General features: G+C 44.4%; 1 protein-coding gene and 1 pseudogene across 1 annotated transcript in view; both read left to right on the forward strand.

Moving 5' to 3' along the window:
• Nucleotides 1-329: 329 nt before the first annotated feature.
• LOC101272646 (centrin-2-like) lies at nt 330-1,634 on the forward strand (annotated as a pseudogene).
• A 128-nt stretch (nt 1,635-1,762) lies between these two features.
• Nucleotides 1,763-13,466, forward strand: part of SMS (spermine synthase) — a 65,299-nt gene continuing 53,595 nt past the window's right edge. Inside the window, exons 1-2 of the mRNA XM_033411444.2 lie at nt 1,763-6,804; nt 7,347-7,465. The gene's annotated coding sequence lies outside the window, so the exon portion shown is untranslated. The remainder of the gene's footprint in view (nt 6,805-7,346; nt 7,466-13,466) is intronic.

Below are 13,466 nucleotides of genomic sequence, written 5' to 3' on the forward strand. Positions count from 1 at the left end.
AGTTTTCTTAAAATGTTGAACTGCCTTTGATAACAGATTTTAAGTTTCTTTACCTTTTAAGCGATATATTCTGTATTTGCCTTTGAAATCTTTTATTGTTACTTTGGCTAAGTGAATAACTATTGTTTCACAGGGACCTGTGATCCTATCTGACTGAGTGTTCTAAACGCTTTTGATATTTTTCTGACAAACTTTCCAAATATCAAATTTTAATTACAGTTCTTTTGACCTCCAGCTAAGTTCGAGATGCTTTAGAAGACCCATGAAGCATCTCACAGAGAAATATTTCATCAGTATGTTAAATTACAGTACATGGAGAGCATTATTACATGAGTGATAAACTTTTTAAAAAATATACTGTATGGAACGGGAAGTGGAGTCCATCTGCGATGACCTCTAACTTTAAGAAGGCAAACATGGCATCAACTGCTCAGTGAAAAAGGATGAGTCCTAAACCAGAGCTTACTGAAGAGCAGAAACAGGAAATTCGAGAAGCTTTTGATCTCTTTGATGCTGACGGAACTGGGACAACTGATGTTAAGGAACTTAAGGTGGCAGTGAGGGCACTGGGCTTTGAACCCAAGAAAGAAGAGATAAGAAAATGATAAGCGAAATTGATAAGGAAGGGACTGGAAAAATGAACTGTAGCTACTTTTTTATGGTGATGAGTCAGGAAATGTCTGAGAAAGATACCAAAGAAGAAATCCTGAAAGCTTTGAAGCTCTTCAATGATGATGAAACGGGGAAGATATCGTTCAAAAATCTAAAATGTGTGGCCAAGGAGTTGGGTGAAAACCTCACCGATGAGGAGGGGCAGGAAATGATTGATGAATATAAATGGAGATTGAGAAGTCAATGAGCAAGGGTTCCTGTGTATCATGAAGAAGACCAGCCTTTATTAAGATCAGTGTCATCTTTTTTTTTTAATTAATTAATTTTTATTGTTGGTTGTGTTGGGTCTTCGTTGCTGTGCGCAGGCTTTCTCTAGTTGTGGTGAGCGGGGGCTACTATTTGTTGCGGCTTCTCACTGTTGTGGCTTCTCTTGTTGCAGATCATGGGCTCTAGGTGTGCAGGCTTCAGTAGTTGTGGCACATGGGCTCAGTAGTTGTGGCTTGCGGGCTCTAGAGCTCAGGCTCAGTAGTTGTGGCGCACGGGCTTAGTTGCTCCACGGCACGCGGGATCCTCCCAGACCAGGGCACAAACCCGTGTCCCCTGCATCGGCAAGCGGACTCTCAACCACTGCGCCACCAAGGAAGCCCGAAATTGAGGTTCTTTGTAAGGTGACCTGCTGAGTGCTTTAATTCCCCAGGGCAGAACGAGAGCACGTTAGAGTGGAGAAAAGGGTCTTCAAGCTTTTGCCCACCTGCTGCTCTGCCTTGTATCGCTTTGTCCCGCATTCCCACATTTATGCTACGGCAGAACAACTTCTTCACAAGCACATGTTGTACCTGTGTCACCACAAGCAGGGGGCATCTCTTCAATGGTTCCAATGTTAATTGGCGCCTGAGTGCAGCTTTCTCTTTTATAAAACCCAGTGAACTCTCTTACTTGCATTTGGATGTGTGTGTGTGTGTGTGCTATTGTTTTGTCTTCAAATAACCCTTTCTTATTTTGAAAAAAAAAATATATATATATACCGTATGGATGTTATTATTCTAGAAATTACATGGAATTCCTAAAAATCTAGTATGTCCTGGTAAAATGTTGCCAGTCATAATTCTAGTTATTTTAAAATGTTGCATGTCACAGCAGTAAGTTTCTTTTGTCAGTTACATTGTGATCAGATGGTTAACTGTGACTTTTTAAGTCTTTCTGTCATTTATAGACAGTTGTTGTACTCTGATAAATCTCCAATTATCCTGGGGAACTGGGTAAGAAAGTAAAGAATCTTAAGGAAACCTGATGCTTCATCAAAAGTTTAACAAGAGGATTAGTTACTGAATGGGCTGGTGAATATAGTTGTAATGTTTATGTTTCTATCTGAAACATTACAAGCTGTTAATTTGTGTTTTCCAGATACAAAGAAACCCTTCCCCTCAAACTAATTATGACTTACAGCAATTTGGTAAATTACACCTTTGTAAGCAGAATTGAAAGATTTCTCTTTTCTCTCTACCTGACCCCTCCAGAGATTGGAAACTCTTGGGTTCCCAGCAGCTTTATCAGATAAATTAGAAAGGCCACCTCCTAATAGGTGCAGGAATCTGAAGGTATTTTTGTGGACCTTAAAAAGGGAGGAATTCACCTAAATCTGAGGCAGAATCTGTGACAAGCCCTTGGCTTTGCTTTCCTGGTCTGGGGAAGCCTTTAATCAATTAATCAGACTTAATGTGCAGACAAATTAATCTTGCTTTGACTATATTGGTAAAAATGAGGGTAACTTTAGACAGAAAGTGATGCTTCAATGGACATCAAAATCTAATTCTGTTTATTGAGGTCTATATTCACTAAGACTCACTTCTTAGATAGTTTTTGCTGTTATGTTATATTGTTGTAAAGTTTTAATTGAATTATTAAAAGGACACTTTAAATTTGTTTCTGAAGCTTAACTCAGTAATCTGTCTTTGGACGAAGCTCAGATGCTCCATGATCTGCAACTGGGAGGTTAACACCAGGTTATGGTCATTTAAATTTAAAGGCAACTTTATTTGGGGACAATTAAACCATACTAGAGATAACCAGCCTAGTAACACTAGGAAACTGGGCTGGGTGCCTTATGGATAGTGCCAATATATTATTTCCCTTAAAGATAAAGATTGGTACAGAACAGACTAAGAAAACCTGGGATATACTGGGCTGCACCTAATGGAAATTCTTGACTTAAATTCTTACTTGTGAGCTTACTAATACTGCTAGCTATATTATTTTTTTAATAAATAAATTTATTTATTTATGTCTGCATTGGGTCTTCGTTGCTGCACACGGGCTTTCTCCAGTTGCAGCAAGCGGGGGCTACTCTTCGTTGTGGTGCACTGGCTTCTCATTGCGGTGGCTTCTCTTGTTGTGGAGCATGGGCTCTGAGCTCACAGGCTGCAGTAGTTGTGGCATGCAGGCTCAGTAGTTGTGGCTCTAGAGTGCAGGCTCATTAGTTGTGGTGCACGGGCTTAGCTGCTCCACGGTATGTGGGATCTTCCTGGACCAGGGCTCAAACCCGTGTCCCCTGCATTGGCAGGCAGATTCTTAACTACTGCACTGCCATGGAAGTCCCTATATTATTTTTTATATTGAGTGTTTTACAGAATTGTTGTTCTTTGTATTACCAAATGTGTGATTGAGCCTCTGATAAAATGATGACATATAGTTCCATATAAGATCAGTGATGGTAATAGTAACTCTAGATATGGGAAGAAGCAACAAGAGGGAATATTTTCGTGGACCATAAAAGACTAGTAAGACAGGTGGTCCAGAGATTTTTGGCTACTGTGAATAAGGCCTAGTCTAGTAATAGCACATTGAGTGGCCTATCAGTGAAATCTTTGCCCGACCTGGGAATGATCATTCCTAGCACCATGGGACGAAGTGGTCATGAAGTGCCCCCGAAACCATGGTTGAATTTATGACTCTGAAGGGGCCCTGCCAAATGAAGACTGTCACTTGCCGTATGCTTATGCAAGGATTAGGTCAATGGCCACTGCAGCCACTGACCTTAACATACCCTGAAAGGAGTTCAGGGTGGAGATCAGGAATGAGGCACTCTGTGCTCTGGGAAAAACTGGTAGAACAGGCCTGCAGATCGTTAGATACTTTCAAGAGAAGACTTTATGAGCCCAAATTCTTCCATCTTCTCATATCTAGAAAAGCTCTAAAATCATTAACAGTGACATCTGCTTTGGCCATTAAAGAGAGAAGTGCAACTGAAAGTCAAAATGGAGTAGCTGTGATTCAGACATCCAGGGTAATACTAGGTGGCATTATGGGCATGATTTCAGACAAGTCCTTGTATTGCTAAGAACTTGAGTTTTCTGAGCTGTGTCAGACTTGGGATGCCACCAGCCATTCGCAAAAAAATGTCTGCTGGCAGCTGGTAGCTGCAACCTTATGGTTTCAAGGTATCCTCTTGTAACTACTAAATTTTTAGAAAATGAAATTGTTTTAGATCAGATAGTAGTAGAAAAAAGAGATGTGTAGTGGCCAATAGCTCCTGTTATGTACATATTAATACCATATCTGAAGTTAAAACCTACTTAGATTAGATAAGAATAAACAACTGGCTACCTGGTTACAAGTCTCTCCAAAGTGCGAGGTCCAGACTGGGTTTCCGGCTTACTCTTCTGAATTCCTCAGGGAATGAGATTTATTTTGTCTCTTAAAATTCCAGTTGTCACTCGTCCAAATACTTCTTTTTTTAATTAATTAATTAATTAACTTATTTATTTTTGGCTGCGTTGGGTCTTGGTTGCTGCGTGCGGGCTTTCTCTAGTTGCAGCGAGTGGGAGCTACTCTTTGTTGTGGCGTGCAGGCTTCTCATTGCAGTGGCTTCTCTTGTTGTGGAGCACAGGCTCTAGGTGCATGGGCTTCAATAGTTGTGGCACGTGGGCTCAGTAGTTGTGGCTCATGGGCTCTAGAGCACAGGCTCATTAGTTGTGACGCACGGGCTTAGTTGCTCTGCGGCATGTGGGACCTTCCTGAACCAGGGCTTGAACCCACATCCCCTGCGTTGGCAGGCAGATTCTTAACCACTGCACCACCAGGGAAGTCCCCAACTACTTCTAATTGGGTCTATTACACCAAAATGGCGGACCAAGGGATTGAGATTTTAATTTTTTTTTAAATTTATTTTTGGCTGTTTTGGGTCTTTGTTGCTGCGCGTGGGCTTTCTCTAGTTGTGACGAGCAGGGGCTACTTTTCGTTGCGGTGCGCAGGCTTCTTAGTGCGGTGGCTTCTCTTGTTGCGGAGCACGGGCTCTAGGTGCGTGGGCTTCAGTAGTTGCAGCACTCAGGCTCAGTAGTTGTGGCATGCAGGCCCTAGGGGATTGAGATTTTAATCATACAAGACTCAGATCCAGGACTTGGAACTCAGGAATATTTCCAACTCGGTGTCTATTTTCCAAATTGAGGCGGGACTAGTCCCCCTTTTAGCAGGGAGTGGCCAGAGTTGTTGTACCCCAGTTCCCTGAATTGAAACTGAGCAGGACTCTGTTGGCTCTGGAGTACAAATCCTTTCTGTGTCCCCTATTTCTTGTTTGTAGGAATAGGCTTCATTCAGCCTCCTTGACCTTCCCTGAGTTCCAAAGAGCAGATTCAAACAGTTGCTAATCAGGGAATGGTGGGGATATATAGAAACAGGGGAGGAACAGTCAAGTGATGGTATGGCCTTGGGGCGGGGTCCTGGTTCCTCCTCAAGGAGTATGCATAACAATCTCTCTGAGTTCTTCTGCAGGAACTAAGGCCCCCACCCAGGTGAAGCATGGTAACTTCAGGCTGAGCACAAGACTCTTGGAGCACCGCCCTGTTACCTCACTACCAACTGATCAGAAAAAAGTCACAGACACTGCAGCTCTCACCCCAAATTTTGCCTTCCTCTTCTGGGCCCGGCAATGACCATCCTGTTCAGCCTCCTGTTTGGCCCTTGTCTATTTCAGCTGCTAACAAGGTTCATCTCTGATAGGGTCCAACAGTTTCAGGCTAAACTGTTGTTACTATGAGGGTGAATGCTGATTTGGGGCACAGAATACCTCGATTTAAATCAGGTGGAGAGAGTGGGACTTCCCTGGTGGCACAGTGCTTAAGAATCCACCTGCCAATGCAGGAGACACGGGTTTGATCCCTGGTCCAGGAAGATCCCACATGCCGTGGAGCAGCTAAGCCTGTGTGCCACAACTACTGAGCCTGTGCTCTAGAGCCTGCGAGCCACAACTACTGAAGTCTGTGCACCCTAGAGCCTGCACGCCATAACTACTGAGCCTGTGTCCTGAAACTACTGAAGCCCATACATCTAGAGCCCGTGTTCTGCAACAAGAGAAGCCACGGCAATGAGAAGCCTGTGCACCGCAACAAACAGTAGCCCCCACTTGCCGCAACTAGAGAAAGCCCGCATGCAGCAACGAAGACCCAATGCGGATCAATCAATCAATCAATCAATCAGGTGGAGAAAGACTTCTATTCCACTAGGCAGGACTACACCCACTCTCATCAGGAAGTAGTTACAGAAGAAAGAGACCTCTGCCCCAATTCCCAAGAAGTATCTTGAGTATGAAGTCTCTCTGGGGGAGTTGTTAGGGGAACCACTGACTGAAACCACCCGCCCTAGCCAGGCACCATAGTAACCACTTACATGAGTTCTTTTACAACAGGAGGTCCTGGTAAGGAATGCGGAACTAACAAGCTACCACCAACCAGAAGAATTTGGGAAAGGTCAAAAGGAGAGAGGAGACACCAGTCCATATGTCCTACCAACCTCCCAGAATCCTTCTCGCTGGAATCCATCCTGGCTGAGTGATGCACACGCCACCAGGAAGGACCCTGAGTCAGAGTGATTGGCCAGAGACAACCAGGAAACTAACCCTATTACCATAAAACCCGAGGCTGCGAGCCACATAGCAGAGCAGTTCTCCTGGGTTCCCTTACCCTGCTGCTCTCCGCCCGGGCGCCCCTTCCCAATAAAGTCTCTTGCTTTGTCAGCACATGTGTCTCCTTGGACAGTTCATTTCCAAGTGTTAGACAAGAGCCTACTCTCAGACCCTGGAAGGGGACCCCTTTCCTACAACAGGTTGATTGAGAGAAGGAAGGATTAACTACTTGCATCAAGTAAGGAGAACACTGAGGATCTTTCCCAAAGCAGTGTCTCCCCAAACACCAAAACTGGGTAAGTTTTAAGCTAAGGGTACATGCATATTTTTGAAGGGGTTTGGGCAGAGGAGACTATAGCATAGAATTGGGGTAAAGGTTGACAGAGTCCAAGCTGTAGTTGATCGAAGTCTTAAGGGTCAGAAAAGGTCAACATCCTCATTCCATTCTCCATCTGGGTGGGGGGGTCTTAGTTCCCACAGAACTCAAAGATATGTATCAGATTGTTATGTGTATCCCTTAAGGAGGAACTAGGACTGTTTTATCTCTGAACTATTGTTTCTTGACTGTTTTTCCTTTGTTCCTGCATTCCCTCACTTCCCTTAAAATCATTAATTACTGAGACCTGTTCAAGGGCAAGCACTGTGGCCAGGCTTAGATCACAAAATGGCTTAGGCCAAAGATGGTTTCTCTTATGTCAAGAAAGCTGTGCCTGGTTCTCTTTCTCTGGGGACTCCCTATCCTACCTGCTTACAGTCCTGGTCCCTGAGCCTTCATTTCACTAAGAAGCATGTAAACTTGAGCTGGTTCCTCAAACTTTCTGGATTTTTGTCCCATTAGGGAAGAAGTGTTGGCTGGAGAGAAACTAGGTCCAGTTGGAGGGGCGCTAGCATGCTGCCACTAATGCGAGGTGGAAAGTTCTTCACTGGGGAGCTGACTGCTGTGCTGTGGGAACACAGGTGAGCAAGGAAACGAGCAATCAGCTCTGGCTGGATCAGGTGTGGCACCTGAGCTGGACCTTCAGTGCTCATGCGTGGGCTTTTCCACTGGAGAAAGGAGGTGTTTCAGGTGAGGACAAAGACCCAAGTGTCTGGCAGGTGAAAGAGCATGGTGCTGTCCGATGGTGGCTCATATCCAACCCCACTGCAATCAGCTTCTGGGACTACCTCTGACTGTTGAGTTGTATCAAATACATTTAAAACAAGTGGACCCTCTGTGGGCTTTGGAAATCTTTTAGCTCTACTCTAGGGAAATGTTAACTGAAATGGGAGTTGCCCTGTAAACCCCAGGTACTCACCATTTGGACTGGGGCAAAGGAAACTACCAGTTAAACATAAGTCTTAACTCACTAATAATAATAACTAATCGTTCCATGGTGTGTTCTATGTGCCAGGCACTGTTGAAGTGCTATACTTCTATTAATTTATTTAATTCTCAGAACAATCGTGTGAAAGACGTGCTGTTGTGTTACTTCCTTCACAGATAAAGAAAGTTAGAAAAATTAGATCATTTGCCAAAGGTCACCTGCAAGGAAATGGGAGAATTAGAATTAGGATCCAGGCCCCCCGATCCTAACCATTCTGCAGGCTGCCTCTCTAGAGACTGAGGAAGTAAAGAATCAATGTTACAGAAAAAAAATAAAATAAAAAACATATATATTTATATATATATCATAATTTTTAATCGAAGTATAGTTGTTTTACAACAGAAAAGTATATATTTAACTAGCACTAACAGTTGAGAATTTAGTCACATCTTTGCGTATAGCTGTAGGAAATGCTGCCTTCAGATGAGAAGCCAGGGCATTACTTTTGGGACCAAAACATGCTCTATTATTTGCTTTGGTAACAATTTTGATTGTGTCATTATTTGAACATAGGCGGTTAAGTAATGCCTTACAACACTTCAGTCTCCCCTCCCCCTAATGCGCCATTCTTTGTTGGAAATGAGAGGAAAGAAGGAAGTGGAATGGGTTGGACAGCATTTTACTTGGAGCAATGTGGGCTTTGTAAAGAGTCTCAAGTGGAGATTCTCTTAAGAAAGGCTGGACCAGTGTGTCTTCTCTGGGCTGAGTGATGGAGCCTCAGGCTGCCAATCTTCCCTCTAAGTCAGGCTTTCTCAAACTGGAGGAACCCTTTGGTGGGGCGGGCGGTGTGTGGACATATCTCAGGGCACTGCGATTCTGCAAGGGTGAGGAAAGTGGCTGCAGGTAATAATAGGAATCTGCTTCTCATCCTTTTGTGTTCTACATGCTAATTCTAAAAGGGTCAGCGGGGACACAAATGAGGATTATGACTGGCACTCGGGGTGCTGGCTTGAAATGTCTTGCAGAAAACCTATTTTGTCATTTATTTTTCTTAAATAATCATCCAGAGGGTTCTACCAACAAACTCTTAAGGAGGTTCTGAATGGGCTGTGAACTGCCTGGCACCCTGGGGGTCAGGAATACAGTTTGCCCCGGTATCTGTAGAGGATTGGTTCCAGGACCCCCCCCCCCCCCTCAGCAAAATCTGAGGATGCTCAATTCCCTCGTATAAAATGGCCTAGTGTTTCCATTTAACCAACCTGGGCATACCCTCTAGTATACTTAAAACCGTCTCTCGGTTACTTTTTGTTTTTTGGGGGGGGCGTGCCCCAAGGCTTGTAGGATCTTATTTCCCCAACTAGGGATCGAACCTGGGCCAGTGGCAGTGAAAGTGCGGAGTCTTAACCACCAGGGAATTCCCTCGGTTATTACTTGGTTACTTATAATACCTAATATAATGTAAATACTATGTAAATAATTATAAATACAATGTATATGCTATGTAAATAGTTGCCAGACAGAGGGAAATTTGAGTTTTGTTTTTAGGGACTTTATGGATTTTTTTTTTTTTCGGTATGCGGGCCTCTCACTGTTGTGGCCTCTCCTGTTGCGGAGCACAGGCTCCGGACGCGCAGGCTCAGCGGCCATGGCTCACGAACCCAGCCGCTCCGCGGCATGTGGGTTTCCCCTGGACCGGGGCACGAACCCATGTCCCCCGCATCGGCAGGCGGACTCTCAACCACTGCGCCACCAGGGAAGCCCTGGAATTTGTTTTTTTAATATTTTCAATCTGAGGTTGGTTGAATCTACAGATGCGGAACGCACGGATTTGGAGGGCCAACTGTAGAGTTGAATGACTGGGAAGAGAGTGGGGAAGTCCAGAGTGGGGAACAGAGTGGGTTGGCTGTCACCATCATCTTCCTTTCCCGACATAGGACTCCTGAGAACTGGGTCTCTGCTTGGGGTCCTTTGGGGTGTTGAGCATGATGCTCTATTCCTCAGTTCATTTCAAAGGACACAGATATGGAGCACCTGCTGTGTGCCAGGCACAGTGCTAAGAACTGGGAACCCAAGGATGAAAAGTCAAGAGTCCTGAAGGAGCTCAGTGCCCAGAGTAGGGTGTGCCTTAGTAATAATATCAAACATCCTCATCAGCATAGCCATTTATTGAATACTTGTCAGGTGTCAGATACTGCCCTCTACGCTTGTCATATAGTTATTCATTTAATCCTCACAACAGCTCTACTGTTATTAGCTCCATTTTACAGAGAGGGGAAACAGGCACAGAGAGGTTGGTGAACCTATTCACTGTCACACAGCTAGTAAGAGATTGGGTAGGGGTTCAGCCCAGAAATTGGTGGAGATAGGCAATGGCTCCAGAGAGGAGGGGAGCAGGACACCCTCTCCAATCACACACTCCGTGACGGGGGGGGGGGGGGGGGGGGGCGCCTGCTGGTGGGAGGCGGGCAGACTCACACACCTCCGGTTTGGGGAGTTATAAGAAAAGTGGGGGGGGCTTCCCTGGTGGCGCAGTGGTTGAGAGTCCGCCTGCCGATGCAGGGGACACGGGTTCGTGCCCCGGTCCGGAAAGATCCCATATGCCGCGGAGCGGCTGGGCCCGTGAGCCATGGCCGCTGAGCCTGCGCGTCCGGAGCCTATGCTCCGCAGCGGGAGAGGCCACGGCAGTGAGAGGCCCGCGTACTGCAAAAAAAAGAAAGAAAGAAAAGTGGGGACACTTTGAGACAACAGGCAGGGCAATCAGAGGCAGCACCATGAAGGGTTGACTAGCCAGACACTGGAACCACCTGCCTGGGTTTGAGTCCTGGCTCCAGCACTTTATAGCTACCTAACCTCTTTGTGCCTCAGTTAATCCATTTGTAAAATGGGGATAATTGCACCTACCTCTTAGGGCTATTGTAAGGATTAAATAAGTTAGCATTCGAGGCTGAGAGGCTGAAGAATGCTTCTCTCTGGGAAAACCACAACCATGAGGCTGGTTTCGCAGCTGCCTTCAATTTGCTCCTTTTTGCAAACATCTCACTTCAAGTCCACCCCATCAGGCATTTACTTGGAATTTGCTATAGGTGATGAAGTTCACTTAATAAAAATTTCTATACAGCTTTACCTTACAAACTTGGTTTGGCTACATGTCTTTTTTTTTTTAATTGAGGTAAGATGTACATAACATGGAAGTAGCCATTTTACAGTGAAAAATTCACCGGCATTTAGTACATTTACAATTTGGGGTAACTGTATGTAATTCCAAGACATTTTCATCCCCCCCAATAGGAAATCCTATACCCATTAAGCAGTCACTTCACTTCCTTCCTTCTCCCAGCCCCTGGCAAGCACTAACCCAATTTCTGTCTCTATGGATTTACCTATTCTGGACATTTCTAGTGGAATCATACAGTATTTGTCCTTTTGTGACTAGCTTCTTCCACTTAGCATAATGTTTTTGAGGTTCACCTATGTTGTGCCATGTATCAGTACTTCATTCCTTTTTGTGGCTGAAAATAGTTTGTTTATCCATTCATCTGTTGATGGAAATTTGGTTGTTTCCACCTTTTTGCCATTGTAAATAGTGCTGCCATAAACATTTGTGTACAAGTTTTTGTTTGAACACCTGTTTTCCATTCTCTTGGGTATACACCCAAGAGGGGAATTGCTGGGTTGCATGGTAACTGTTTAACGTTTTGAGGAACTACCGAACTGTTTTCCACAGTGGCTGTGCTATTTGACATTCCCACCAGAAATTCCTCCACATCCTCCCCAACACTTGTTATTTTCTCGCTTTTATTTTATTTTATTTTATTTTATTATTATTATTATTTTTTGCAGTACGCGGGCCTCTCACTGTTGCGACCTCTCCCGTTGTGAAGCACAGGCTCCGGATGCACAGGTTCAGCGGCCATGGCTCACGGGCCCAGCCGCTGTGCGGTATGTGGGATCTTCCAGGACCGGGGCACGAACCCGTGTCCCCTGCATCGGCAGGCAGACTCTCAACCACTGTGCCACCAGGGAAGCCCTTTCTCGCTTTTAAAATGTATTTATTTACTTGTATCAGAGCCAGCCTCATGGCTTTATCTATTGGGGTTCACACTGCTTTGGGGTTTGGCAGAGGCACTCTTCACTTTGCACTGGAATCTCCCGGGTTTTTTTTGTTTGTTTTTGTTTTTTTCTTTAAGATGTTTTAGGACTTTAATGTCCTTCACACGGTCAACATAAAACACTGACAATGGATGAACAATAGGGGAAAAGACTCTTCAGCAAAAATCTTCCCGAACTCACGGCATCACTGGTCAAACACCAGAAAGAGAACAGTCACGTGAAGAAACAGTAAGGGAATTTAACACAGATTTTTAGTTTAACAGCATAACTGAAAAACAAAACCAACCAACCAACCAACCAACCATTCTTCTGCCCACTGAAAGGAAAGTAAAAGTGAATCAGGGAGCTTCCAAATCTTGTGAAGCAGCTTAAAAAGGGAGAGGGGAGGGGGAAGGGGAGGCACACAACTGTTGAGAACGTAACACTCTAATGCACAAGGTCAAGGATCCTAACAAATTCTCAAAGTCTCAACATATACCAACAAGAACCGTATTATTAGAAATATAAAGGCACAGAGATATAAATGCATAGAGATATAAACTATTTGGTATTAAAAACAGACCTTGCTATATAAACATATAGTAAGTCACTTTTATCGCTTTATGAGAATAACCGTATAAAGAAAGTCCAGAAGACCCCACTGCTGTCATCTTGCAAAGGATCAAAATTCAGCACCTAGAGGGCCCCACCCACCCTCCATGCTGTGTGTCTGTGTGTCTCTAAAAACAACAACCTTCAATTTGCATATAATTAAACCCATAGGCAGCTTTGAATATGAGATCTAGGCAGAAAAAGTAGCAGCAAAGACAACAGTAGCTGGAATTTGGTAGAAAAGCAAGAGAAGACTTTTTAAAAGCTTCCAGTTCAAATCAGAATTAAGGTTAAGTTTCAACAGCTTGGGATAGCTGTGGATGTTTTGCTGTTCTCTATGCCCTTTCAGGGAGATCATATTGAGTTCAAGAGCTTTGTCGACAAATCTTTTTTCTAAAGCATCATCTCCTTTGGTGTTGCCAATGTGAAATGGAATATTCATCTTGCTTCTATTCTGGGGCTCCACTGGACATCAATTCTAATAGTAGCTTTTCCTTTTCGACCACTTTCCAAAATTAGAGTTCTCTTCTTCTGTCTAGCAGCTTTGGATGGTTCCTTCACCGATGGAGAAGTTATCCACTGGTACAACAAGTGGATTTTTTCTTACATCCAGAACGAGCAGAGTTCCATTGGTTTCAAGGGCCTTTAGTAAAGCCTTTGCTCCTTCACTGGTGAGGCCACACTGCTGCAGGTCCAGTGCTTTTGATGAAAGACAAAAGGTCACTTGCTAACTCTACAGATTTAACATATAGACAACTCTCATTTTCTCACGTGTGGAAGAGTCCTCCAAGCCACAAATCCTCACTAAGAGATTCTGCAGAAGCACTTGCACCCAGGTCACCCATGAGCATGTCGCAGTTCGGAGCGATGCGCCTCAAACCAGCCATACAGTCAAGATCAGGTCTCCTGGAATGGAGATTCTCAGCCCAGGTTTCTTCATGCCTTCTGGTAGT

The sequence above is a fragment of the Orcinus orca genome, chromosome X, assembly GCF_937001465.1.
Source record: "Orcinus orca chromosome X, mOrcOrc1.1, whole genome shotgun sequence".
Taxonomy (NCBI): Eukaryota; Metazoa; Chordata; class Mammalia; order Artiodactyla; family Delphinidae; genus Orcinus; species Orcinus orca.